The sequence below is a fragment of the Cynara cardunculus genome, unplaced genomic scaffold (assembly GCF_001531365.2).
Source record: "Cynara cardunculus var. scolymus isolate 2C unplaced genomic scaffold, CcrdV1 Un_Scaffold_5729, whole genome shotgun sequence".
NCBI classification, from domain to species: domain Eukaryota; kingdom Viridiplantae; phylum Streptophyta; class Magnoliopsida; order Asterales; family Asteraceae; genus Cynara; species Cynara cardunculus.
This window is the reverse complement of record NW_020202562.1, coordinates 7399-13650: the sequence shown is the minus strand read 5'-3', so window position 1 is coordinate 13650 and position 6252 is coordinate 7399.

The window sequence follows — 6252 nt, the reverse complement described above, 5'->3', positions numbered from 1 at the left end:
ATATAAGGAATTTCTAATTCATCGCCTCTGGTCCTTCTAACCAGCGCTTCTAGTTCAACATGGACACTTAGCGATATAAGGAATTTTTAATTCATCGCATCTGGTTGGTCTAGGGCAATGGATATTCATAATTTATGCAAACACACACATAATCATGCTTTTCACAACTATTTCTTAATTGGAGCATATTTTTAATACAACCGATTAAGTTCTTCTATTATATGTAAATTAAATATAGGTGATCAGGCTTTGTTTAATTGACATATAGTAATGTGACCCGCTTTGTACATATATATATATATATATATATATATATATTTTAAATCACTTGAAAACTATTTTGAAAATATTTGGTTATAGTTTGTGGTTTTTAAGGAAAAACCAGTGTTCTCTATAACTGAGGCTCTGATTCCAAATCTGTCACACCCCGTTAAAATGGAAACACGAGATGTAACAGGTAAGCGAGTCACAGCAGCAGATATTAAATAACACCATTCAAGTTTAYAAAATTCGAATTTAACATCCATAACCAAGTTGGAATAGAATAATTCTTTACAAAAGTTTCAAAATGAACTTAATCGGTGTCGTCACATATATGCTTCAAAACTTCATTTCTTACTTATTTCCTGAAAAGCATGAAACATAAAACAACGTCAACTACAAAGAGTTGGTGAGTTCACGGGATTTCATATGCACAAAAAATATTTACAATGCATAAATCAATTCTTGCAAACTAATACATAAAGTTGCACACGATAAATGTAAATCTATAACGATGCTTAAAACATGAGACGCTACTAAGCCTTTCCTGACCAATATGCCCCATTATTTTACGAACTACCATAAAGTGGCCTGCGCTCACTTAGGTACCACGGTTCGTATCAGTACTACTTCAGCGGTCGCCCGTTCGCACACATGAGTAGACTATTAAACATAGGTAATGTGCACCCGTTTTTGGGTGGGACTGTCAACACAATAGCAGCTATCCACAATTACCACGGCTCGGAACGTGCCCGAGTTAACTAGTAGCGTTTACAGGAGGGGACTTTTTAAAAAATATCCTCTCAAGTACATCAATATACCATTTATACCATAGTGCAATACAGTCAAATTTTCATGACTTCAACAAATCTTGACTAAACAGTTCTTTAGTCCAACAGTTTTACAATAAACAGTATAGTTTGTATAACTTCATGTTTTTCCCCCAGTTTAAATAAACAAAAAGCAGTAAAAGTGGGGCCGTTAATACTCACAAGTTTGCTGATGAATATCCAAGAACTTGATGATGTTTGAAGCGCTAAACGTCCGCCCTAACCTTCCTAAACAGTCTGAAATCCAATAATTAAATCACCTATCGGGTCTCGATGAAGATAAAGTCAAATTATATCTTATGTAATGCCAATGAGTTTTTATGAATTAAAGTTGATACTTATATTATTTGCTCTAAAAATAGTCCAGAAATTCTACATTCTAAAAATCAAAGTCCTTTGCACATAAAGCTGCCATTTGGACCGAATGTAAATTCTGCTTCTGGAATTTTTGGTCTCACAAATCACTATCAAAAGGAACCTTCCATAAGTCATTTTGTGTCCAAATTTTTATAACATCAATAATAATGAGTTAAACAGATTTTTTCCAAATATCAAGAATTTTGGATGGTTTAAGGCACTCATCATTACCCTACCACTTTGAGTGTCACAGTCCCCAAGACAGATTGCACACTCTCCGAGTGGCGGCCATTTGGGGGGTCTGAACTCATCATTTTTTAGTGATTTTAATTTTATTTTAAAGCTAACACATAAGGCTAACTTTCAAAAAAAGAATCACCCATTTTTATTTAGTTTTGAAGAAGACATAATCGTTTTAAAAGGCATGCAAGATTCTGTCAGTAATGCTCTTTTTGCACCATAATCTTGTATCAAGAACTTGAAGGCTCAAAACTAAATATTTTTGAGTGAGACCAGTTGCACTAGAAAGATAACTCATTAAAATAAGTTATAGAAGAAAAATAAACCGTTTTGGAGGAATATCAAGAGAGATATGGTCATCCAAAGTGGGTTTTACCTACTATCAAGTGTGCTGCTGCACACTTATTTTGTTTTAAACACTTGAAGGTTCAAAACTTACTCTTTTTATGGACAAAAACCCACATGCAAGCACTTTTTCCATCTTTTCTTGAGTTCTAATGTTTGTAGGTCATAGATTACCATCATTTTGAGGACATTTTCATGTTATTGATGTATAATCTCCCATCTTAGATTCTCCATAAAGTTTGTATATAAAAAGGAGAAAGAAGAAAAGTGTAGAAGATGAGAAATCATGTTGAAAAATAAGGATAATGGAACTAGTCCATTACCTTTGCTTGCTACTTTTGAACCATTGAATGTTTTTCAAGTTGATGGAAGTTGAGGGGTTTTGGAGGGTGATTTCGGTTGGAGCGGAAGAGGAAATGAAGATGTCAAAAGAAATAGGGTTTTTATATGTGTTTTAAATGTGAATAAAAGGGCCGGCCTCTTAAGGCCCAAGTCCATAACAATAATTTTTTTTTCTTTTAAATAAAATAAACCCAATTAAATTATAACAAAAATACATTTTATCAAATATTGATAAAAATATCATTATTAAATCAAAGTTCCACATTTTTGGTAAAATTATTTGGACATTCAAATGAGACTTTTATATTTTAATTTGGACTTTATAATATCAACTTTATTATATTTGAAGCATTTTTTAATATATTTAGCATTACATAAGTTAACTTTATCAGTTACCCGTCGAAACAAGGTTTTCTGAACTATATTTTGGGAACTAAGCCAGATGAATTGTAATCAACATGACTAGATCATAATAAAATATAATTCTAAATATAGAAACCCTATAAAGGTGCTAACCTGACGCACCAAAAATGACGAATGTCACACCGATCGGAGGAGGTCGATGGGTGGTGGGAGGAGATTGATAGGTGGGGGGGTCGCCGGTGGTGCGACTATTTATGTTTATGGGAAGGTCGTCGATGGTTTCTTCAAGATGGAGGATGGAGTGCGATTGTTTCTGTTTGAAGGCTTGACCTAACTTTATATCTGGACAATCAGCGACGGAATTTTCGAGGGAAATTCCGTCACTAAAAGATTAAAATAGTTTTAATATTATTTAATTTATTAAATTACTTTTTTAATTAATAACTATAATTTAGATTAATTATTAATTATTAAATTAAGAAACATTTATTATTTACTAGTAAATTATAAAAATTAATTAATAATTAATAAATAGATTAAGGCCCAATAAAACCGAATAAAGCTATTTAAAACCTATTAAGGCCCAATAAAACCGTATAAAGCAATTAAGACCCGATAAAACTTAACAAAACTCAATAAAACTGAATAACGTTCAATAAAATGGATTAAGGCCCAATAAAACCAAAGAAAACCCATTAAGATCCAATAAAACTGAACAAAACTCATTAACGCCCAATAAAAGTGAATAAAGCCCATTAAGACCCGATGAAACCATATAAATCTCTTTAAAACCCATTAAGGCCCAATAAAACTGAATAAAGTCCATTACGTCCAATAAAACCGTATAAAGTCATCAAGGCCCAATAAAACTTAACAAAGTCCAATAAAACCGAATAACGTCCAATAAAATGGATTAAAGCCCAATAAAACCGAATGAAGCCCATTAAGACCCAATAAAACTGAATAAAGCCCAATAAAACCAAATAAAGCCCATTAAGATCCAATAAAATCGTATAAAGGCCATTAAAACCCAATAAACCGAATAAAGCCCATTAAGGCCCGATAAAATCAATAAAGCCCGATAAATAGATTAAGAACCAATAAAACCGAACAAAACCCAATAAAATGTGTTAAGGCTCAATAAAATTGAATAAAGCCCATTAAGCACAATAAAAGCGAATAAAGTCCAAGAAATTGAATTAAAACCCAATAAGTCAAATATATTCCAAGAAATTGGATTAAAGCCCAATAAAACTGAATAAAGTCCATTAAGTCCCATTAACCAAGCAAAGCCAAATAAAACCAAACCGACGGGGTATATATACATTGATCTAATCATGGTTAGCAACTAGCACACATCTATACACATCGTATATACATATGTATATAGCATGGACCAACGCGTATATATACATATAACACATACGATATCGTGTAAACATATGTATATAACACGGACCGACGGGTATATATACTTATAACACATGTACATGTGTACATATAATACACATTACAGTTAGCAACCAAAACATATATATACAAATAACGACAAATACATTTACACATACGACAACTACACATAAAAATGTGTACATATAACAGATAAAAAATGAAAAAAATATGAAAAATAGGATAATCCCTCGTTGATCAGCAAGGGATTATTCTATTTTCCTTATTTTCTCATTTTTTATGTGTTATATGTACACATTTTTATATGTAGGTGTCGTATGTATACACGTATATGTGTTATTTCTCTCTCTCTCTCTCTCTCTCTCTCTCTATATATATATATATATATATATATATATATATATATGTTTTGGTTGCTAACCGTGATGTGTATTATATGTACACACGTGCATGTGTTATAAGTATATATACTTGTCGGCTCGTGTTATATACCTATATTTACACGATGTTGTATGTGTTATATGTATATATACCCGTCGGTCTGTGTTATATACATATGTATACACAGTGTGTGTTGGTTGCTAACCACGATTGGATCGATGTATATATTGTTTAAGATGCATATATCGGATGATGTATATATGCTTAAGACGTATGTGTATATGTGAATGTATATATATTATGTGTGTGTTATATGGGTCTTTATTCGGTTTTATTAAGCCTTAACCCATTTAATTGAGTTTTGTTGGGTTTTTTGGGCCTTAATCCATTTACCGGACTTTATGGAGTTTAATAGGCCTTAATGAGATTTATTCGCTTTTTTATTGGGCATTAATCCATTTTATTGGACTTTATTCGGTTTTTAGGCTTTGTACGGTTTTATTGGGTCTTAATCCATTTTATTGGACTTTATTTGGTTTTATTAGGCTTTGTTCGGTTTAATGGGTTATAATGGACTTTATTCGGTTTTATTGGGTCTAATGGGCTTTATTCGGTTTTATTGGGTCTAATGGGCTTTATTCGATTTTATTATTTAATTTTTAAATATTCTAAAAAATAATTGATAATTTAATAATCAATAATTAAAAATTAATAATGGATCAAATAATGAAAAACACCAACAAATATTATACCATTGTTTAAATTCAAATTATTTGGATAAATATTATTATTAAATAATTATATAAATACTAGAAGCGTACTCGCGCAATGCAGCGAGATAAATCGTGATTTTAATATTTCATTTTATTCTTTATCTTAGTCGATGTTATAATATGGCTTTATGTGATTTTGAGAAAGCGATGATGTTTTTATTTTTTGATAAAATATATGTTTGAAGATATCATAAAAATTTGACAAAAATACATCGATATTAGTATCAAATTAACTATTTGAAATTCCTCATTTTTTTGTGTAATTTTTTAATTCAATTTTTTTATAATTAATTTATGTACAATAACGAAATAATTTATATTTGGTTTAATAATATAATTTTTTTGTAAAGATAATAATTATTTATTTTATTGGAACTCGATAATTATTCTAATTATATTTTATATTTTTTATATTTTAAAATGAGATATTCATCCTCTATTTGATTATGTTTATCTGCAGTTATTTATACGAATTCAAACATCGAGCTTTAATAAGTTGTACTTATGCATAATTACTTGTAATCTTGAATTTTAAATAATAAACATCAATATACAGTATTTGATGCATAACAAAAATATATCGATATTCGTATCAAATTAACTATTTAAAATTCCTCATTTTTTGTGTAATTTTTTAATTCAATTTTTTATTCTAATTTAATTTAGGTACAAATAACGAAATAATTTATATTTGGTTTAATAATATAATTTTCTTATAAAGATAACAATTAATTATTTTGTTAGAACTCGATATTTTAGATTTTTTATATTTTAAAATAAGATGTTTATTCTCTTTTTAATTATATTTATCCGCAATTAGTTATACGAATTCAAAAATCAAGCTTTGATAAATTGTACTTTTGCATAATTTACTTGTAATCTTGAATTTTAAGTAAACATTGGTTTTATGTGGTTTTGAGAAAGTGGTAATATTTTTATTTTTGAATAAA